This window comes from Carcharhinus amblyrhynchos, chromosome 3, assembly GCF_965287045.1.
Source record: "Carcharhinus amblyrhynchos chromosome 3, sCarAmb.v2.hapA, whole genome shotgun sequence".
Classification (NCBI taxonomy): domain Eukaryota; kingdom Metazoa; phylum Chordata; class Chondrichthyes; order Carcharhiniformes; family Carcharhinidae; genus Carcharhinus; species Carcharhinus amblyrhynchos.
The window spans coordinates 12,419,519-12,441,584 of record NC_137326.1 but is presented as its reverse complement, the minus strand read 5'-3'; the positions used below and the strand labels follow the sequence as shown (position 1 = coordinate 12,441,584).

Sequence of the window (22,066 nt, the reverse complement as noted above, 5' to 3'; positions counted from 1 at the left end):
CATGGGGAGAACGTGCAAACTCCACACAGACAGTGATTCAAACTGGGAACTGAGCCCGGGTCCCTGGCGCCGTGAGGCAGCAGTGCAAACCACTCTGCCATTGTGTCCCCCCTAGATTTGAGTGCAGAAACTGGCAGACCTTGGTGTTTTCTACCAATTGTGTAAAATTAAATAACGTTCTAACTCGTCACCACCAACCACCACCCCCCTACGCCACCCCACTACCAAGATAATACTGAAATTAACTTAACTGCAACTGCATCCAATGGATTGTAGTTTTTTTTATCCATCTATCTTCCCCACTTCCTCCCAGTAAATATTTGCGTTCTGTCGCACATGCTATTTCAGTCGAATCATTCACAGAAAACTTTAGTGGAGAATTGCCTAATTTCAAGATTGGGAATGCGCGGGGCACAGCCTGCCGCAGAGAGAACAGAAAGGGACACCCCTGGGCTGCGAAGCTGGGCGCACCGAGGCACAGCCATCTCTGGTTTGAAAGGGGAGAGGGGGATCAGGTCATTAGTGGACTCATAAAACACACTATCAGGGTAATCAGCTGGGAGAGAGAAGGGAACCTGGTAATAAAACGACATTTAATCACCCCGACCCAAACCTGAAATGAGGAGCAGAGCGAGAGAGATAACTGACATATCGTGGCGGTATTTTAGCCCGGCAAGATTAAAAAGGTCAGAGTTCAGGGTGGCGAGGAACAATAATGTTGGGGGAGCAGTTTTTGAGAGCATTGAAATAGCCCCTTATGTCCTCACCACTCACACAATGAGAGGCATTATATCAAAGCTGCTCATTATACAAGGTATCAATTTAAGTTTATATAATTAGGCAAGACCAGTGTGATATTCCTGAGAACCGGTGGCTTGGCAAACCACAATGGAGGAGGGCATAAACTATCCAATGTGCTTAATCTGACCTCAAAATCCTGCCGACTTTGACACAGGTAACTCGATTCCCTGGGCCCTGTCCCAGACTGACTGGATACGGGGATCCTGAGGTTAAAAGTCTGCCAAACTCACATTTTTTTTTCCCTCTCCACGTCGTGTAGCAACAAGCCTTCTTAGGTTACTGTTCCTTTTTTCACAGTGGTTCAACTTCGCAGAAATCAGCTCTGGAACAACGATCTAAAATTACTCACCGCTTAGCAATTAGGGTCTTATTCATCCTTTCAAATACGCCCAGGTTAATACTTTGAATGTTAACTCTGGGCAGGGAAAAGGAAAATTAAACATTAAAAAAACAAAGTAATAAAAAAAAATCAAGAATAATAAGGACTGAATATGTACTCCCCACAGCCTGAAGTATTCATTTTATTTAACATGAAGGAAAGGAAACTTACTTTGGAATCCAACTCCTGGAACGACTCAAGGAATCATTATCAGTGATTTTTTTACACTTATTTGTTAGTGTCAAGTAGGCTTACATTAACACTGCAATGAAGTTACTGTGAGAATCCTCGAATTGCCACATTCCAGCGCCTGTTCGGGTACACTGAGGGAGAATTTAGCATGGCCAACGCACCTAACCAGCATATCTTCTGGACTGTGGGAGGAAACCGGGGCACCCGGAGGAAACCCATGCATTCACAGGGAGAGTGTACAGATTCTACACAGGCAGTGACCCTAGCCATGAATCGAACCCAGTCCCTGGTGCTGTAAGGCAACAGTGCTAACCACTGTGTCACTGGGCAGTCCCCTGATTGTCTGTTCAATTTGAAATATCTTAGTTCGGAACATTTTTCTATACTCCAGTGCCAGAACGCAGCACACTTAGGTCAAGTACAGCACTGATAACATCCTCAGGGAAAAGAGAGACTTGAATTTATCTATCCAATTTCGCAACATCCCAAAATGCTTTGCAGCCAGTAAGGTACTTTTGAAGTGTTTTTGACATAAGAGACAGATTTAGCACAGCAAATTCCACAAACAGCAATGTGTGAATGGTCAGACAATCTCTGCTGTTGATTGAGCGATATGCGGTGGATTTCATTCTCTGCTCTCCTGATAACACTGTGACAGTGTTTATATTCACCTGAGAGAGCAGAAAGGGATTCAATGTCTCATGTGAAAGGACCACTCAAGGCTAGGTTGTCAGAGACCCTGAGCTAAGAACTGTGGCAGAACCCCTCAGAAGTCCTGATGCGCTGACCTCCATTGGAATTGCCTGGGAAGTTTCAGCTCTGAGTTAGGGTCAGAGACTGTGGATAGTTCTGTGGACTTACCAGAATAGTCACCATGGAACATTTAGATATTAAAATCCTCAACTAATTCCTGAGTAACTATTGAACTGGCACCCGCAATCACACACACTGACCACCACCACCACTACTCTGCCCACACCCGCACGTACACCGATACGCACACACACACACACACACGCACACTATCTGACATCTCAACTGCCATTGCTGACCCCCACTGACAATCTCAACCACACAACAGGGTGGCATAGTGGTTAGCACTGCTGCCTGACAGTGCCAGGGAGCCAACTTCATTTCCCGGCTTAAGTCACTGTCTGTGCAGCGTCTGCACATTTTCCCCTTAACCATGTGGGCTTCCTCCGGGTGCTCCGGTTTCCTCCCACAGTCTGAAAGACGTGCTGGTTAGCTGCATTAGCCATGCTAAATTCTCCCTCAGTGCACCCAAACAGGCGCCGGAGTATGGTGACTAGGTGATTTTCACAATAGCTTCATTGCAGTGTGAATATAAGCCTACTTGTGACGCTAATAAATAAGTAAAAAATAAATACTACCCTCAAAATGCCAGATTTTCCCCTTAAATGAATATCCCTCCAAACCTGACCTAACTACAGTCAACCCATTTTGCTATCTCACCCACCTGCCACCCTGCCCACCTTACCGACCTGCCACCTACCCATGTTACCCGCCTGTAACTTCACCTACCTGCCACACTCCCCACCCTCTCCTACCTAACCACTGCTTTACTCCCTTACCACCCTACACACTTAGCCGTCTACCTCACTCACCCATTCCCCATTCATTCACTAACATTCCCACTGGACCTTTGAACTCACCATCCAGCAGCTGGTGCCATGAAGAGGGGGCGGGGGGCCGGTCTTCTCTTTCCCTCGGCACCTCGACATTGCAATGGAATTCCTCGGAATATGCTGTGCTCTGCATTCCTGGAGAAGCCGGGCTGGAAAAACCCTGCAAGAAATGCGGAGAGGCGTGGAAATGTCTGCGTGGATCAGCAATCCAACAATGACTGCCTGTCCACGGAAATCCCAGCCTCAGTCTCTGGGATGGAGCACTGACAAGCCAACCTTTTCACTAAGAGATGCGAACGTTACCCATTGAGTCACAGCTGACACAGCAGGGTGCTGCACGAACAATGTTAAATCTTCCTACTTAGTCATTTATTAATGAGATATAGCCTCCCAGTGTGGCCCAATACATTAACAAGAGGTAATCATATACTGTGTTAACTATGGCCAGTCACAGTAGTCAGTAAGTGGAGATTCACCCTTACTGGCTAATGTAAATAAAAGGCAAAAACCCATCACTAGGTTCCATTATTTAGTTGAAATTTCTATTCATTGCAGCAGATCGGTTTAAAGTTCCGGATTGCCTCCTTTCCCTTCTGGTACACCAGAGCAAATGGTGCTGGGCAGAATAAGTAGTGTGACAACAAGTCTCTGGGGAAACTGGGGAAAGTCAATAAGCTGTACGTAGAGTGGCACAGTGGATAGCACTGCTGCCTCCCAGCACCAGGGACCTGGGTTTGATTCCTGACTTGGGTCACTATTTGTGTGGAGTTTACACATTCTCCCCGTGTCTGCGTGGGTTTCCTCCGGGTACTCCTGTTTCCTCCCACAGTCCGAAAGACGTGCTGGTTAAGTACATTGACCATGCTAAATTCTCCCTCAGAGTATCCAAACAGGGGCCGGAGTGTGGCGACTCGGGGATTTTCACAGTAACTTCATTGCAGTGTTAATGATACTAATAAATAAACTTCAAAACTGGGTGAAATGTCACGTGTGACAGAGAGAAATAGTGCAGGCAGTGAGGATGGAGGGGAGCAAACAGACCCTTTGATGTTTCACAGAAAGGGTTAAACATGTTCTGAGATTGGAGCAGGTGCAACCAAGAAAAGGAAATGACCCCATGCTGTTGGAGTGCCATATGCTCAGGAAATTTGGTGCTGTTGAAGGTTGCCAATATTCCAGCGTCCTTAAATGCGAGCAGTTAATGATGCCATTAATCAAAGTGATAGGTTAAGTAGTGGACTGTCATTTTGCTTAGTTGGACTCGGAGCATCTGCCAAAAGCTATTTCTATCCTCTGGGTCCTCGCGCTGAAAACACCAACACTGTAACAGAACTCTCAGTACAAGCTTGCAAAATGTATCACTCGTGTAGGCAAATGCATGGAAAATGTCTTTAGACAGAATCACGATGAGTTGGCAATGCAAGGTAAATCAACGAGATTCTTCAGGAATACAAGAATATCCATTGAGTTGAAGTCGTTAACCCACAAGATTTTTATTAACTGAGAAGGCTGAGACCCAACACCTGTAGGGCAGGACATCACCATAGTAAAGTAAAGGAGAGCATGAGATGAGATGCCTCAAGATATGATGGTCAATGCTCTTGGATTTCAAAGCCCTGACGGTTGTAGGAGGACTGGAGGAACTTTCCATAGTCTTGAGGAGTGGGTCAAGAATGGAAGATGCTGCAATGAATCTGGGAAGTCAGCCTCAAATGTCTTCATCTGTAGCCAATTGAGCACATTGGAAATGAAAAGCAGAAGAGATGTACATGGGCGACTGTTATTCGCCCCCTCCCCAGCCCTGCTGAGACAAAAGTACCCCTACAATCCAAGAAACAATAGTAAAATGATTCAATTCCAGTGTTAACATCTCACATCCTCATGATGGAAAAATTCCATGAGGTGGGATTTTTCTGGGATCAAGTCCCGCATTGCCGCAGTGATTGCTGGGAAGGACATTACAAACTCCATTTATGCAGGGGAGATGATGTCCTTGTAGTATTATCGCTACACTATTAATCCAGAAATTTAGCTAATGTTCTGGGGACCTGGGTTTGAATCCTATCACGGCAGATGGGGGTGGAATTTGAATTCACTAAAAATAAATCTGGAATTAAGAATCTACTGATGATCATGAAACCATTGTCGATTGTTGGAAAAACACAAGCGTGGTGGCACAATGGTTAGCATTGCTGCCTCACAGCGCCAGGCACCCGGGTTCAATTCCTAGCTCGGGTTGCTTCTGGGCAGAGTCTGCACATTTTCCCTGTGTTTGCGTGGGTTTCCTCTCACAGTCCGAAAAATGTGCTGGTTAGGTTCATTGGCCATGCTAAATTCTCCCTCAGTGTACCTGAAAGGCGCTGGAGTGTGGCAACTAGGAAATTCTCATAGTAACTTCAATGTAGTGTTACTGTAAGCCTACTTGTGACACGAATAAATAAACTTTTGGCTCACTAATGTCCTTCAGGGAAGTAAATCTGCTGTCCTTACTTGGTCTGGCCTACGTGTGACCCCAGAGCCACAGCAATGTGGTTGATCTCAAATGCCGTTGGGCAACTAGGGATGGGTAATAAATGCTGGCCAGCCAGTGACACCCATGTCCCATGAATGAATAAAAGAAAAGACATCTCTGAGTGAAGTTGCACTGCCGAAACAGATAAAGCCCTGAGAAATTCTCAGTGTGTGTCCATGTTGTCCAGTCCATCTTGGTAAACCTCTGAGACCTTAAAAGGGAAAAAGAGCTCAGTCAGTGCTCTCTGATCATCATTGGACCCTGCTTATTACAGCCGTGGAAAGGAAGGTCTTCATTGTGTGTGGCTGCTTCTGACATTGTGAGTCCATTCATTTCTTGAAGGCACCATGACCAGTGGACACTGCAGGGACCAGAATGCCTCATGTCCCCGCAAATAAATTTCCATTATAGTTTTGTTTCTGTTAGAATGCATCTTTAAGGAACTGGCCATCAGTTAATTTGTTTATTGATATACTCTATAGAATATAAAGGATGATTTTAATCATAATCATTGAATCCCTACAGTGCAAAAGGAGGCCATCAAACCTGCACTACCACAATCCCACCCAGGACATGGGGAAATTTACACTGTGTACTGCCTGTAGGTTAGGTTCCCTCTGGGGAGTTCAGACTCTTGCGCACAATCTTATCCTAAACTGCTCTGCAAGAGGCTGACAGGAATCAACCAATCCTTTTCATAGAATCCCTACAGTGCAGAAGGAGGCTATTCGGCCCATCGAATCTGCACCAACCACAATTCCACCCAGGACCTATTAATCCTGCTTGCCCCCTGACACGAGGGTTAATGTAGGATGGCCAATCAGCCTAACCCGCACACCTTTGGATTGTGGGAGGAAACCGGAGCACTTGGAGGAAACCCACACAGACACGGGGAGAAGATACAGACTCCGCACAGACAGTGACCCAAAGCCTGGAATTGAACCTGGATCCCTAGCGCTGTGAGGCAGCAGTGCTAACCACTGTGCCACCGTGCCACCCTTTGTTACACAAAGTGTACAAAGCCAACTGCCACATTGAAATCCAGTTCTTCTTGTGAATTCATGAATCTATTAATAAAAACAACGGAGCTATTACACATTTCAGCAAATTAAAAATCAAGATATTCTCTATGTAGATGTGACCAGACTACATAATTGACTCCATGTGCCACTACCATCCTGAGCCCCATTGGATTTCATTGTGGGATTGTTGCAATCCCAGGGAAGAGAAGTAAGTTTTGCTTCCTCTGTTTTGCATGTTCTACAGTTTCCTAATATTGAATCCAGTGTAAGTCACTGTGCTGTGAATACTCTGGCGCTCTCTGCTGCAGAACATGGGCCAGAAGTTAATGTTGATGAAGTAGATGCCCAACCCTGGAATGAGGTAGATGCCCAATAGACTTCAGCTCGCAAACCTGGGTTTTGTCCAGGTCTTGCTGCATTTGGACATGGGCTCTTTCTCCATTCCTACTTTGTGCACAATGTCCCCGTCACTGGTAAGTCCAAACAGTATCCCCTAACTACAATATACCTCTCAGAATAGTTCAAAGTGAAAAAATGTAGCAGATTGTAACAAGTTTTTTTATTCATTGATAAGAAGCAGGCATCACTGGCTTAGACATACATTCATTGCCCATCCCTAACTGTGCTTGAGAGGGCATTTAAGAGTCAGCCACATTGCTGTAGATCTGGAGCAGCATGTAAGGGTAGCAGATTTCCTCCCCTAAAGGACAAAAATAGGGGGCTTTATCATTAGACGTTTTTTTAATTCCCTATTTTGCTTTGTTGAATTGAAATTCTACCTGCCCTGGTGAGATAACGAAGGAGGTGAAGGAAAGTGTTAAATTAAAAGCGGAGGAATTTAGAGTAGCTAAGAGCAGTGGGCGAGAAGAGGATTGGGAAAGGTTTAAATGTCAACAAAGATTGACAAAGAAGTTGATAAAGGAGGGTAGGAGAAGCTATGAGGCTGGGCTAGCGCTTAATATAAAAAAGGATAGCAAGAGTTTTTATAAATATATAAAAAGGAAGAGGCTGGCTAGGGTGAACGTTGGTCCTTTAGAGGATGAGAAAGGGGAGCTAGTGGTAGGGGATGGGGATATGGCTGAGGTCTTGAATAACTTTTTTGTTTCTGTCTTCACGGAGGAGGACGTGAATAATTTGCCGGGTGTTAGCGATGGAAAGGTGGTAGGAATGGAGGGTCTTAATGACATTACTGTTACTAGAGAGGTGGTGCTCGACAGACTGGAGGGGCTGATTGTGGACAAGTCCCCAGGACCGGATGGAATGCATCCGAGGGTTCTGAAAGAAATGGCGGAGGTTATAGTGGATGCCTTGGTGGTTATTTTCCAGACGTCGCTGGATTCCGGGGAAGTGCCGGAAGATTGGAAAACGGCTAATGTTACGCCGTTGTTTAAGAAGGGTGCCAGGCAAAAGGCGGGGAATTATAGGCCGGTTAGTTTAACGTCTGTGGTAGGTAAAATGTTACAATCCGTCATTAAGGAGGAAATTGCGAGGCATCTTGAAGGGAATTGCTTGATAGGGCGGACGCAACACGGTTTCATTAAAGGGAAGTCGTGTCTGACAAATTTACTGGAGTTCAATGAGGATGTGTCTAGGGCAGTGGATAGAGGAGAGCCGGTGGATGTGGTCTTTCTGGATTTTCAGAAGGCGTTTGACAAGGTACCTCACAAGAGGTTATTGCAGAAGGTCAGGGGACATGGAGTTGGGGGTAGGGTGTTAGCGTGGATAGAGGATTGGTTGTCAAATAGGAGGCAGAGAGTGGGGGTCAATGGGTGCTATTCGGATTGGCGGTTGGTGACTAGTGGGGTGCCCCAGGGGTCGGTGCTGGGGCCTCAGCTATTTACCATTTATATAGATGATCTGGAGGAGGCAACTGAGTGTATGGTGTCGAAATTTGCTGATGACACCAAGATTGGGGGAAAGGCAAATTGTGCGGAGGGTGTGGAGAGTCTGCAGAAGGATCTAGATAGGCTGGGCGAATGGGCCAGGAAATGGCAAATGGAATTTAATGTTGGCAAGTGTGAGGTGGTCCACTTTGGTAGGAAGAATGGTAGGAAGGACTATTACTTACGTGGCGAAAAACTGCAGCAGGCGACAGTGCAGAGGGACCTCGGGGTCCTTGTGCATGAGTCGCAAAAACCCAGCTTGCAGGTGCAGCAGGTGGTCAGGAAGGCGAATGGGATGCTGGCCTTCATAGCGAGGGGGATTGAATATAAAAGTAGGGAGGTCTTGCTGCAGCTGTATAGGGCATTGGTGAGGCCGCAGCTGGAGTACTGTGTGCAGTTTTGGGCGCCGCACCTGTGCAAGGATATTTTGGCCCTGGAGGGAGTGCAGAGGAGGTTTACTAGGCTGATACCGGAGTTGAGGGGATTGAGCTATGAGGAGAGGCTGAATAAACTAGGCTTGTACTCGTTAGAGTTTAGAAGAATGAGGGGAGATCTCATTGAGACGTATAAGATGATGAATGGGATGGATAGGATAGAGGTGGAGAGACTCTTCCCGCTCAAAAAAGACAGTTGGACTAGGGGGCACAGCCTCAAGATAAAGGGGAGGCGGTTTAGAACGGAGTTGAGGAGGAACTTCTTCACTCAAAGGGTGGTGAATCTCTGGAATTCTCTGCCCGTTGAAGTGGTGGAGGCTGCCTCGCTAAATATTTTTAAGAAGCGGGTTGATGGGTTCTTGATAAGAGAGGGGATTAAGGGTTATGGGGAGAGGGCGGGAAAGTGGAACTGAGCCACAACAGATCAACCATGATCTTATTGAATGGCGGGGCAGGCTCGAAGGGCTAGATGGCCTACTCCTGCTCCTATTTCTTATGTTTCTTATGTTTCTTATGAGACTTGAACCCAGATCCCCAGAGCTTTACTCTGGGTCTACTAAAGTTACCAGCCCAGTGACCATACCACTGCACCACCACCTCCATAGCCCACTGTCAGAGACTTTATACTCCCACTATCATGGGAGACAAAAAGCTCGTTCAACCCATCAAGGTATAATCATTAGTATTCTAACCCACCCAGCCAAGCATGGACCTGTATCTTGAAGTCACTCGGTAACATTTATCAGCCTATAAATAAATTTACTTTCTCGATCTGGGTTGTGGACTAAGGGAGGGAAAGAGAGAGAAACATCGTGGAGCTCTGTTTTACATTTATTTTTCCTGCGCTCAGCATGTTGATGAAGTCCTGCGGTTAGCATATCTAACACGGAAACACCCATGAATATCTGTATGTTATCTCACTGCTTTGGGAGTTTTTAAGTTTGCTCGTCTGACATACGTCAATATTTCCACAAAATACTCATCAAAGGAGGAATCCAGCCCTGGCTAGTGAAGTCGTGTGAATAGTCCCAGGTTAGAGCCCACCATGAACTCCTTGGGGCTTGCTAGTATTTGTTCTATATGTGGGGAGGGGAACACCAGTGCAGTTCAAAAGGACTGGTCACATAGACCAAACATGTCATGTTGCAGCAGTTTAGACCCGAGGGCTGCATTTCAAAGAAGAGGGATGTGGGATGATGCTTTGCCATTTTGCCATTTCTATTTTTTTTTATTTGCCGGCGCACATTGCAGAGACTCGGTTCCTTTGATCGCAGCTCGGTTGCATCTGAACTCAGCTGGAAAGACACACAGCTCACAGCCGGGCTCTGACTCATTCAAGTCAGTTGCTTGCTCCACACAGAAGGAAAGGGCCATTTTTATTGGAGACCTGGGCTGGAATTTTACCGGCACGTCTGCTCCAGAATCGGAGCGGACGAGGCTCGCAGGACAGCATTCTCCATTGGCCTCGGTGGGATCTTATGAGCCTTTACGAGCGAAGCAGTAAAATTCTGATATTTGTTCCTGAAAGGATTGAGAGTATTTGACACACCACCTCACCGTGGGGGCGATTCTTCTACCTCGCCGCACTGTTAGTAGATCACGCCAGTCCTGGAGAATAGCTTGAAGGCCTAAAAATCCATTTCACTCCTGAGGCCCAACCAGTTTGCAATGCTACTGGCCCCTCCCTAATAGCGCAAAGCGCATTGTGCCAAGGACGGGCCAGAATCCGATTAGGATATTTAAAGTAGCATTTAAATATGCATAGCCCGTTCAAATCCCAGTGCAAGGAATTCTCCGGCCTTTGGGATGAGGGGGTGTCACCCAGTGGCACTGTGAGATCAGGGCGCCCTTGTGAAATGGCACCTGAGCACTCAGAAGCTAGACTCACTGGCATGTTTAGTTCCCCGCACTCCCCACCCACCCATACTGGCACAGAATTCTCAACTCTCCAAAAGAGTGTGGGAAGATTATGGTGTGGCATGTGCTTGAGAGACTGGCACCAATCACTCTATTAGTCTTGCCATTATAACACTTTGAAATCCTTTGGGTGAATTCCATCCTGTGTCTCGCTGAAAGAGTTCCCCCTTGTTTATCCAATCATTGTACCATCGGGATTGCTTTTACAGTATTAGTCATTGCTTTCAGGACAGCATAGGAAGGAGTCTCACAACACTAGGTTAAAGTCCAACAGGTTTATTTGGAACCACGAGCATTTGGAGCGCTGCCCCTTCAGGGGATTTTCACAGTAACTTCATTGCAGTGTTAATGTAAGCCTACTTGTGACCAATAAATAAACTTTTAAATCAGGTGAGCAGGGAGAGGACAAAATGGGAGGGGCTATGGGACAGGGACAGTAGGAATATGCAGTGTCCCTAGCTCCAACACAAAACTTCTCTGAAGAACAGTTTAATTTGCGTTGAATATTTTACTAGACTGTATGAGCAGCATTGTTGCAGAGTCAAATGTTTCAAAGACCAACAGAATATCAATTAAAAAGAAATGATGATAAAAAAAATGCTGCAAAACCAGTCAAACAATTATTTGAGATTGCCTCTAGGTTAGAAACTGATGGTCCACAAACACAAACTCTTCTATGGATCATTGGGTTACTGGATAGGTTAGCCTTCATATCCCAATGTTTCATTTGATTTTCCCAATTTCCAACCCCCTCCCCACCCTGCAACAATTGTCTCCCCAGGTTTTGTGAGCTTTTCTCCTCTCCTGTCCAAACATCTTGGTTGAGGTCCAATCTCAATCTTTAAAGATATAGACTTCAAGATATAGACATGAAAATGTGTCTTCATATTCAAGATTTGAAGGGGTGGATGCGTTGTCTGCCCTATTCCTGAAATGGTTCACAATATGTCGTGGAGTCTGAGTCCACCAGTTTTTCAGAGATTGACTGCAGAGGGGAGAGGTGCTTCATTTGTGATCTTCCTCCAAATCTGTCGACAATAAGCCCATATCAGGTGACAGTCTGAGGTTACTCTGGGAACCACCATTCAGCTAGCCCTTTGTCAGGCCCTGTTGGGCTTCAGAAAGACCCCAGATGAGAGATTACATTTACCACCAGACTGCTCTATTCCTTGAGCAGATTAAATCAATTCTAGCCTTTGATCTTTGGGCCTTGGGAGATTAATATTGAAGAAACAGGCTTCTTTTTCTGCCTTGACCAAACTTAATTATGCGGATGTGGGTGGCACAGTGGTTAGCACTGCTGCCTCACAGCACCAGGGACCTGGATTCGATTCTCAGCTTGGGTCGTTGTGGAGTTTGCACATTCTCCCCGTGTCGGTGTGGGGCTTCTCCGGGTGCTCCAGTTTCCTCCCACATTCCAAAGATGTGCGGGTTAGATAAATTGGCTATGCTAAATTGCCCCTTAGTGTCAGCGGGACTAACTATGGTAAATGCGTGGGGTTATGGGGATAGGGCCTGGGTGGGACTGTGATTGCTGCAAACTCAATGGGCTGAGTGGCCTCCTTCTGCAACATTGGGTTCTATGGTTCTATGGATGGCCCATGCCTGGGAGTTGGGGCTGCTTTGCCTGCAGGATAGAGTGATGGGTGGAAATCCTGCCATCAGATGTCCAATGGGTCTTCCAAACTCCTTGAGGAAGAGTTTTGCTTCACTAGGAAAGTGACGTTTGGGTGTAATGATGGATGGGAGGGGAAAATCCCACCCTTTAGTGGGCAACTACCTACTGATCTCACTCTAGAATAACAACCGAACATCTACAGACCTCTTGAATAGAGAATTGCTAAGGTTCACATCACTTTCAATGTTTCCTTTTGTTTCATAGAATGCCGAAAGTGTAGAAAGAGGCCATTCAGCCCATCGAGTCTGCACTGGCTCTTTGACAGAGTACCTTACCCAGGCCCTCTCCCCGCCTTATCCCCATAACCCCACATATTTACCATGAACAATCCACCTAACCTGTACATCTTTGGAGTGTGGGAGGGAACTGAAGAGGAAACCCACGTAGACACAGGGAAAGTGTGCAAATTCCACACACAGAGTGACCCAAGCTGGGAATTGAACCCAGGTCCCTGCGGCTGTGAGGTTTTTTTGTCCCTTTATCCTGAGTTTGCGACCCCAGCCAGGAGAAACGTTTTCTCAGCATCTGCCCAAAGAATTCTTTAGAATTTAAGCGTGGCAATGGTGGCACAATGGTTAGCTCTACGGCCTCACAGTGCCAGGGACCCGGATTCAATTCTGGCCTCAGGTCACTGTCTGTGTGGAGTTTGCACATTCTCCCCGTGTCTGCTTGGGTTTCCTCCGGGTGCTCCAATGAACTCCCACACTCCAAAGATGTGCGGATTAGGCGGATTGGGCATGTTAAGTTGCCCCTTAGTGTCCCGAGCTATGTAGGTTAGGGGGATTGGCAGGGTAAATACTTGGAGCTGCGGGGAACCGCCTGGGTGGGATTACCCCTTGGTGTTGGGGAGTTGTGTGGGGTTGCAGGGATAAGGCATTGTTGTCAGTGCAGACTCAATGGGCAGAATGGCCTCCTTCTGCACTATAGGGATTCTGTGATTCTAATTTGTTTTAATGTTTTATCAAAATCACTTCTTGTTCTTTTAAACTCAAGATTCTGTTCAACATCCCCTCACTGGACAATCTCCTAATCCCAGGAACCAGTTTAATAAACCTCTGTTGCCTTTCCCCTGGGGCAAAGCAAATTCTCCCTTGGTTAGTAGGTCAACGTTGCACTTGCCACCACAGATGTGGCTCCAGTAATTGTTTACTCTTATACCTGAATCGTTTAGTTTGGATGAATGATTAGTGATGTCCTCTGGTGTCTCCGTAGATTTTAGTCCATGCTGATTACTCGGAGATGTACAACTGTTCCTGAATTGCCCTCGAAGAACACCTCATGTCGATTATACTGTACCAGCAATGGGTTCTTTTGATTTGACTTATTATTGTCACATGTATTGGGATACAGTGAAAAGTGTTGTTCCTTGTGTGCTATACAGACAAAGTATACCATTCATAGAATGCCTGGGGAGAATGATACAGAATACAATGTTATAGTCATAGCTAGGTTGAGAGAAAGATTGGCTTAATATAAGGTAAGTCCATTCAAAAGTTTGATAGCAGCAGGGAAGAAGCTATTCTTGAGTTGGTTGTTACGTGGTCTCAGACTTTTGTATCTTTTTCCCGACGGAAGAAGGTGGAAGAGAGTATGCCTAGGATGTGTGTGGTCCTTGATTATAATGGCTGCTTTTCCAAAGCAGCAGGAAGTGTAGGCAGTGTCGATGTATGGTTTGTGTAATAGACTGGGCTTTGGTTTCTTGTGGTCTTGGACAGAGCAGAAGCTATACCAAGCTGTGATACATCTGGAAAGGATACTTTCTATGGTGCATCTGTAAAAATTGGTGAGAGTCATGTTGGGCATGCCAGATTTCCTTAGCCTCCTGAGAAAGTAAGGGCGTTGGTGGACTTTCCTAACTATAGCTTCTGGTTCTTGGTTCCAGTTCAATGCAAGAAGGCCTCGCAAGCAGAGTTGTACAGATGCTGTAAGGTGGGGTAAAGCGGGAGGGAGCTGAGGTGAGGAAGCAGTGCCAACAATCTCTGGCACAGCATGAATTGACTGAACAGCATTCTCATTATTAAGTGACTTTTACTGCGACAATTTATTCGTCAGCCTCAGGGAACAAGGGCGGCAGGACCAGCCGTGCAAAAAACACCCCTCGGGTGAGTAAAACTTGGTAATCAAGACAGCACTGTCAAATTATTTTCAGCTAATGTTATATTCCAATGTTGTTCCAATTATGGAAATTGGATTTTCTTGAGAAACTGACACTAACACACAAGCTGATTAAATTTAACAAGATAATCGGAGCCATTTCAGTAATTTTGATGTGGCCACCCCAATAAACTGAGGTTCCACATTTAGCGTGGCATTTGCCAGTCACAGAAAATGAGTGGCGTTGAGTTTCATTGCAAGATGGGAATTAGTCATCAGAACTGTAACTGCATCTCAACCGAAAATGTCTGTTTCAACTAAAGAATGTTCCAAATGCTGGATGTTGATTGTGGAAATAATAACATCCAGGCAAGCGCTCTAATTGACTGATTGTAATGAAAATGACACGGAATTTGATGCATTTCCCTACGCATAATTTGCAGATAATGTAAGCCCTGTGATCATAAAGATTAAAATTACTTGTTTGTGCAGGTAAATCTAATTTATCCAACGAGGCATGAAAACAATAATGAAGCAGAGGATTAGAACAAATTAATGCGGGTGCTGGAAGCTGAAGCATAAACAGAAAATGGTGCAAAATCTCAGCAGCTCTGACAGCGTCTGTGGGGAGAGAATAGAGCTAATGTTTCGAGTCTAGATGACCCTTCTTCAGAGCTGGACAAAGGGGCATCTGGCCTCGAACCCTTGACTCTATGAAGTAAAGGATGCAAGAAAGTATGCAGCAAATGGTATAAAGTGACATGTTTATTATTTATTTATTAGTGTCACAAGTAGACTTACATTAACACTGCAATGAAGTTACTGTGAAAGTCCCCTAGTTGCCACACTCTGGTGCCTGTTCGGGTGCACTGAGGGAGAATTTAGCATGGCCAATGCACCTAACCAGCACGCCTGTGGGAGGAAACCGGATCATCCGGAGGAAACCCACACAGACACGGGGAGAATGTGCAGACTTTGCACAGTGACCCAAGCTGGGAATCGAACCCGGGTTCCTGGCACTGTGAGGCAGCAGTGCTGATTCTTTCTCTTCTCTCACGCTGGGGAGAGTATGAAGGATCCGTGAAGGAGCATCACGGCGGCACAGTGGTTAGCACAGAATTCGATCCCAGCCTCGGGTGACCGTCTGTGTGGAGTCTGCACATTCTTCCTGTATCTACGTGGGTTTCCTCTGGGTGCTCTGGTACCCTCTCACAGTCCAAAGATGTGCGGGTTAGGTTGATTGGCATGCTAAATTAATATTAGTGTCAGGGGTTAGCAGGGTAAATATGAGGGGTTACAGGAATAGGTCCTGGATGGGATTGTGGTTGGCGCAGACTCGATGGGCCAAATGGCCTCCTTCTGCACTGCAGGGATTCAATGAAAAGGACTGGTTGGCTCCTGTCAGTCTCTGGCGGAGCAATTTAGGATAAGATTGTGCCCAAGAGTCTGAACTCCCCATGGGGAGCCTAATTTACGGGCATTATACAGTGTAAATTTCCCCATGTGTCACAACAATTAGCGCTGAGCACAGGTTGAGGCCACCTTCCCGCAGTGAAACCACTTCTGAAGGCATGGCATGGTTTTTTAAAAATGTGCTCATTGGTCACAAGTAGGCTTACATTAACTCTGCAACAAAGCGCTGTGAGGCAGTGGTGCTAACCATTGTGCCACCATGCCACCTAACCATAGTTTTAAAAAGAAAAGTAAAATCAGATGGGGTACCGTCCCACTGAGTTTCTACTGGGCAAATTCAGCTAAAATTATCCATACAAAACCTGCCATAAAAAATTTGCCATGTGAATTTGTGACATATTTCCCTATGATGTAGAGAGTTACCGTTGATATGTTACACCTCTGCTTATGGCGCTTTGGAGAAGGGGACAGATTTAATTCTGTTCAGTCCGCAAGTGCGACCCCATGCCGCCAATCATCTATCACTTTCATTCCTTACCTTCCTTCATTTTGACCTTTCTGTATTCGCTCTTCCTCATTGTTCTACTGAACCATAGAATCCATAACAGTGCAGAAGGAGGCCATTCAGCCCATCATACCTGGGTCCCTGGTGCTGTGAGGCAGCAGTGCTAACCAGTGCACAACCATGCTGCCCAATTAAGCTTTAATATAAGCTCAACAAGCAGAACCTTGTCATTTGATTAAACATCTTGTGGCCTTCTGGGCACAACAATTTCAGACCATTTTATTTCTTTTCTCTTTCCTTATTTCATAGAATCCATAGAATCCCTACTGTGCAGAAGGAGGCCATTCGGCCCATCGAGTCTGCACCAAACACAATCCCATCCAGACCCTATTCCCATAACCCCTCATATTTACCCTGCTAATCCCCTTTGATACTAAGGGACAATTTAGCATGGCCAATAAGTCATGGTGGCACAGTGGTTAGCACTACTGCCTCACAGTGCCAGGGACCCAGGTTTGATATCCAATTTGACTGTGTGGAGTTTGTACATTCTCCCCGTGTCTGCGGGGGTTTCTACTGAGTGCCCCAGTTTCCTCCCACACTCCAAAGCTGTGCCGGTTACGTGGATTGGCCATGCTAAATTGCCCCTTAGTGTCAAGGGGACCAGCTAGAGTAAATACATTGGGTTATGGGGATAGGGCCTGGGTGGGACTGTGGTCAGTGCAGACTCGATGGGTCGAATGATCTTCTTTTGCACTGTAGGGATTCTATGAAGCTAACCCACCCATCTTTGGACTGTGGAGGAAACCGGTACACCCTGAGGAAACCCAACTTGGGGTTGGCTTGTTGTCTTTGGAGTGCAGTTTTTAATGTTACTGGTACAAAGAACAAAGGACCAATAAAATTACAGCACAGGAACAAGCCCTTCACCCCTCCAAGCCTGCACCGAACATGCTGCCCCACTTAACTAAAACCCCTTACACTTCTGGGACCATGTCCCTCTATTTCCATCCTATTCATGTACTTGTCAAGGTGCCCCTTAAAAGTCATTACCGTATCGGCTTCCACTACCTCCCCTGGCAATGAGTTCTAGGCACCCAGTACTCTCTGTGCAAAAAATCTGCCTCAAACATCTCCTTTAAATCTTGCCCCTCACACCTTAAACCTGTGCCCCCTGGTAATTGACTCTTCCACTCTGGGAAAAGGCTTCGATAATTTTCTTGTCTCATTCCCTTTTATCTTTGTTCATTAAATCTTTCACGTTCAATTTCTCCTAGCTTCCACCTGAGCCCAGACAATCCCTTTTGTTCATCCTTCCCCTGACCCCCAACTTCCATGTCTCTGTATTTGCTCAGAAACTGTTTCCCCAGTTCTGAACAAATGTAGTCCAGTTGAAACGTTAACCCCGTTTCTCCACAGTTGCTGCCAGGCCTGTTGTGTATTTCCAGCCACTCGCATTATTGTTTCGCTCTGGAGGATAGTCTGGTGTCTGTTTCAAATTGAGTCTCACTAACAAAAGAGTCAGTGTGGTCTTCATTATCAAGTGGGGAGAAACTGAGGACATATAACTACATCAGACAAATTCCGAAGCTTTGTACATCATTGTGTATTGTTACAGCTGCAAGACTTTGGCATTTTCACAAGTTAACAAGGCAAACACCCTTGAAAAATCTGTTTCTGAGCCATGTACTCAGGGCAATTACAGATTAACCAGTTACTCAACTCATTGTAGACAAATTTAGGATCCATAATTTGAAGAGTAAATGGATACGTATTTCGAAAGCCAGCTTGGTGGCACAATGGTTAGCGGTGCTGCCTCACAGCGTCAAGGACTCGAATTCAATTATTGCCTTAGGGGAATTGTGTGGAGTTTGCACATTCTCCCCATCTCTGAGTGGGTTCCCTCTGGGTGCTACAGTTTCATAAGATGTAAGACCATAATACTTAGGAGCAGAATTAAGTCACTCGGCCCACCCAATCTGCTTTGCTATTCAATTCCGGCTGATATTTTTCTCATCTCCATCCTCTTGCCTTTTCCCCATCACTCCTGATCCCCTTATTAATCAAGAGCCTATCTATCTGGCTTAAAGACACTCAATGACCTGTTTCCTCCCACACTCCAAAGATGTGCAGGTTAGGTTGATTGGCCATGCTAAATTGCCACTCAGTGTCAGGGGGATTAGCAGGGAAAATACATAGGGTTACACGGATAGGGTCCTGGGTGGGATTGTGGTCGGTGCAGACTCAGTAGGCTATTTGGCCTCTTTCTATGCCATAGGGATGCTATGATTCTAATTGCGCGCATCAGTAAACAGCAGCCCTCGAATGGTTCAAGATGTGAAGAAGGACCCAATTGGATAAAAGGAATTCAGTAGGAGTAGCATCATTGGATGACCAGAGGTTCTTGATAAAATGCCTCACAAGAGGTTGTTAGAAAAAAAAACATATAAGGGAAAATGTAGCAGATGGACAGAACGAAAAACAGAAAGTTCTGGAAAAACTCAGCTATTGTGGAGAGAGAAATATGAGTTATTAGGTGGGATTTTCCAACCATTCCCAGCAGCGAATCCTCCGCCCCTTCCATCCCACCTGCTGACAGCAGCGGGACTGGAAGACCCTGCTTCCAGCTGATAGTAGACCGCTTCCGCTGCTGCAAACCACATCGCGAAGCTGGGGTGGAAATCTCACCCAAGGTTTCGCGTCCAATGTAACTCTTCTTTGATTCTGAAGAAGAGCCAAATGAGACTCGAAATGTTAACTCTGTTTTTCTCTCTCAACAGACGCTGCAGTTTTTCCAGCACTTTCGACTTTCGTTTCAGATCTCCAGTATCCACAGTATTTTGCTTTTATTTGAGTGGGCACCTTGTTAGATAGGACAGAAAGTCTTTGAGTGAATGAGTGTTACAGCGGCCAGTAAATGGTCGACCTCAAGAATCTGTGCTGGGATTACTTTTGTTATAGAATCATAGAATGCTTACAGTGCAGAAAGAGGCCATTCAGCCCATCAAAGCTGTACTGACCACAATCCTACCCAAGCCCTAACCCCACATATTTACCCTGTGGATCCCTTGACATGAGGGTTAATTTAGCAATCCAACTAAACCGCACATCTTTGTTCTTCGCGTGTGGATGATTTGGATGTGGTTATGGGGGACAAAAACGTCAAAATCAACTGACTACGTCAAAGTAGGAAGTTTGGGACACAGAGAGAGGACCTGGCAGGTGGAGTACAATGTTAGCAAGTGTGAGGTTATCCACTTTGGCAGAAATAATAGTAGGAGGGATTACTATTTAAAGGGCGAAAAGCCGCAGCATGCTACGGTGCAGAGGGACCTGGGGGTCCTTGTGCATGAGTCTCAAAAACCCAGTCTGCAGGTGCAGCAGGTGGTCAGGAAGGCGAATGGGATGCTGGCCTTCATAGCGAGGGGGATTGAATATAAAAGTAGGGAGGTCTTGCTGCAGCTGTATAGGGCATTGGTGAGGCCGCAGCTGGAGTACTGTGTGCAGTTTTGGGCGCCGCACCTGCGCAAGGATATTTTGGCCCTGGAGGGAGTGCAGAGGAGGTTTACTAGGCTGATACCGGAGTTGAGGGGATTGAGCTATGAGGAGAGGCTGAATAAACTAGGCTTGTACTCGTTAGAGTTTAGAAGAATGAGGGGAGATCTCATTGAGACGTATAAGATGATGAATGGGATGGATAGGATAGAGGTGGAGAGACTCTTCCCGCTCAGAAAGGACAGTAGGACTAGGGGGCACAGCCTCAAGATAAAGGGGAGGCGGTTTAGAACGGAGTTGAGGAGGAACTTCTTCACTCAAAGGGTGGTGAATCTCTGGAATTCTCTGCCCGTTGAAGTGGTGGAGGCTGCCTCGCTAAATATTTTTAAGAAGCGGGTTGATGGGTTCTTGATAAGAGAGGGGATTAAGGGTTATGGGGAGAGGGCGGGAAAGTGGAACTGAGCCACAACAGATCAGCCATGATCTTGTTGGGTGGCGGGGCAGGCTCGAGGGGCTAGATGGCCTACTCCTGCTCCTATTTCTTATGTTCTTATGTTCTTATGTTCTTATGTACTGGTGAGGCCGCAGCTGGAGTACTGTGTGCAGTTTTGGTCGCCGCACTTGCGCAAGGATATTTTGGCCTTGGAGGGAGTGCAGAGGAGGTTCACTAGGCTGATACCGGAGATGAGGGGGTTGGACTATGAAGAGAGACTAAATAGACTGGGTCTGTACTCGTTGGAGTTTAGGAGGATGAGGGGGGATCTTATAGAGACGTATAAGATAATGAAAGGGATGGATAGGGCAGAGGTAGAGAGATTCTTCCCGCTTAGAAAGGATAGCAGGACTAGAAGGCACAGCCTCAAGATAAGGGGGGGCAGTTTAGAATGGAGTTGAGGAGGAACTTTTTCACTCAAAGGGTGGTGAATGTCTGGAATTCTCTGCCTGTTGAAGTGGTGGAGGCTACCTCGCTAAATATATTTAAGTCACGGGTAGATAGACTTCTGATAGACGGGGGAATTAAGGGTTATGAGGAGAAAGCGGGAAAGTAGAACTGATCCACTTCAGATCAGCCATGATCTTATTGAATGGCGGGGCAGGCTCGAAGGGCTAGGTGGCCTACTCCTGCTCCTATTTCTTATGTTCTTATGTTCTCATGTTACAGGAAATTTGAGGAAGTGAAAGATTACTGAATGGAATAGATAAATGGGCGAAAGGTGATTTTAATATCTAAGTGTGGGATCATATATCTTGGAAGGAAATACAGGGGATGAAAAGGTGACGAAGGATGAATGAAGATGATGAAGAGTTCTTGCAATTTGGGCACATTCCTGGTGTGCAAGACTTTGGCATTTTTACAATCTTTTGACACAAAAGGAGATACAAGGTTATGGGGAGAAAGCAGGACAGTGGAAACAGATGGCTCCAATGTCAAACAAATAAAATAAATTGCATTCGTAAATTTAAGTTTTTAGTTTATTTATTAATGTCACAAGTAGCATTACATTAACACCGCAATGAAGTTACTGTGAAAATTCCCTTGTCACCACATTCCGGCGCTTGTTCGGATACACTGAGGGAGACTTCAGCATTGCCAATGTACCTAACCAGCACGTCTTTCGGACTGTGGGAGGAAACCGGAGCACCCGGTGGAAACCCACGCAGACACGGGGAGAATGTGCAAACTCCACACAGACAGTGACCTGAGGCTGGAATTGAACCTGGGACTCAGATGCTGTGAGGCAGCAGTGCTAACTACTGTGTCACTGTGCGGCCTATGCCTCGCCACACCGTGCTGTGTTGTTGCCTTTGCAAAAATAGACTGTTAGCCTGATGACTGAAAGCTATTCAGATTACCTCAGGTCTCATCCTTTTCACTATCGCTCAGTCTGACTGGAAAGCAAAGTATGGGGGAAAGTTGAAGGGGAAGGTTTGGCAGTAGTCAGAGTGATGTTCAGAGTAACACCTTTGATTTCATTTGATTTATTACTGTCACATGTATTAATACAGTAAGAAGTCTCACAACACCAAGTTAAAGTCCAAAAGGTTTATTTGGTAATAAATGCCACTAGCTTTCGGAGCGCTGCTCCTTCATCAG

At 45.9% G+C, this 22,066-nt stretch overlaps 1 protein-coding gene across 1 annotated transcript in view; it reads right to left on the bottom strand.

Moving 5' to 3' along the window:
- Positions 1-3,065, bottom strand: part of sema3fb (sema domain, immunoglobulin domain (Ig), short basic domain, secreted, (semaphorin) 3Fb) — a 258,447-nt gene extending 255,382 nt beyond the window's left edge. The window contains exon 1 of the mRNA XM_080181453.1: positions 3,046-3,065. The gene's annotated coding sequence lies outside the window, so the exon portion shown is untranslated. The remainder of the gene's footprint in view (positions 1-3,045) is intronic.
- Positions 3,066-22,066: the final 19,001 nt, after the last annotated feature.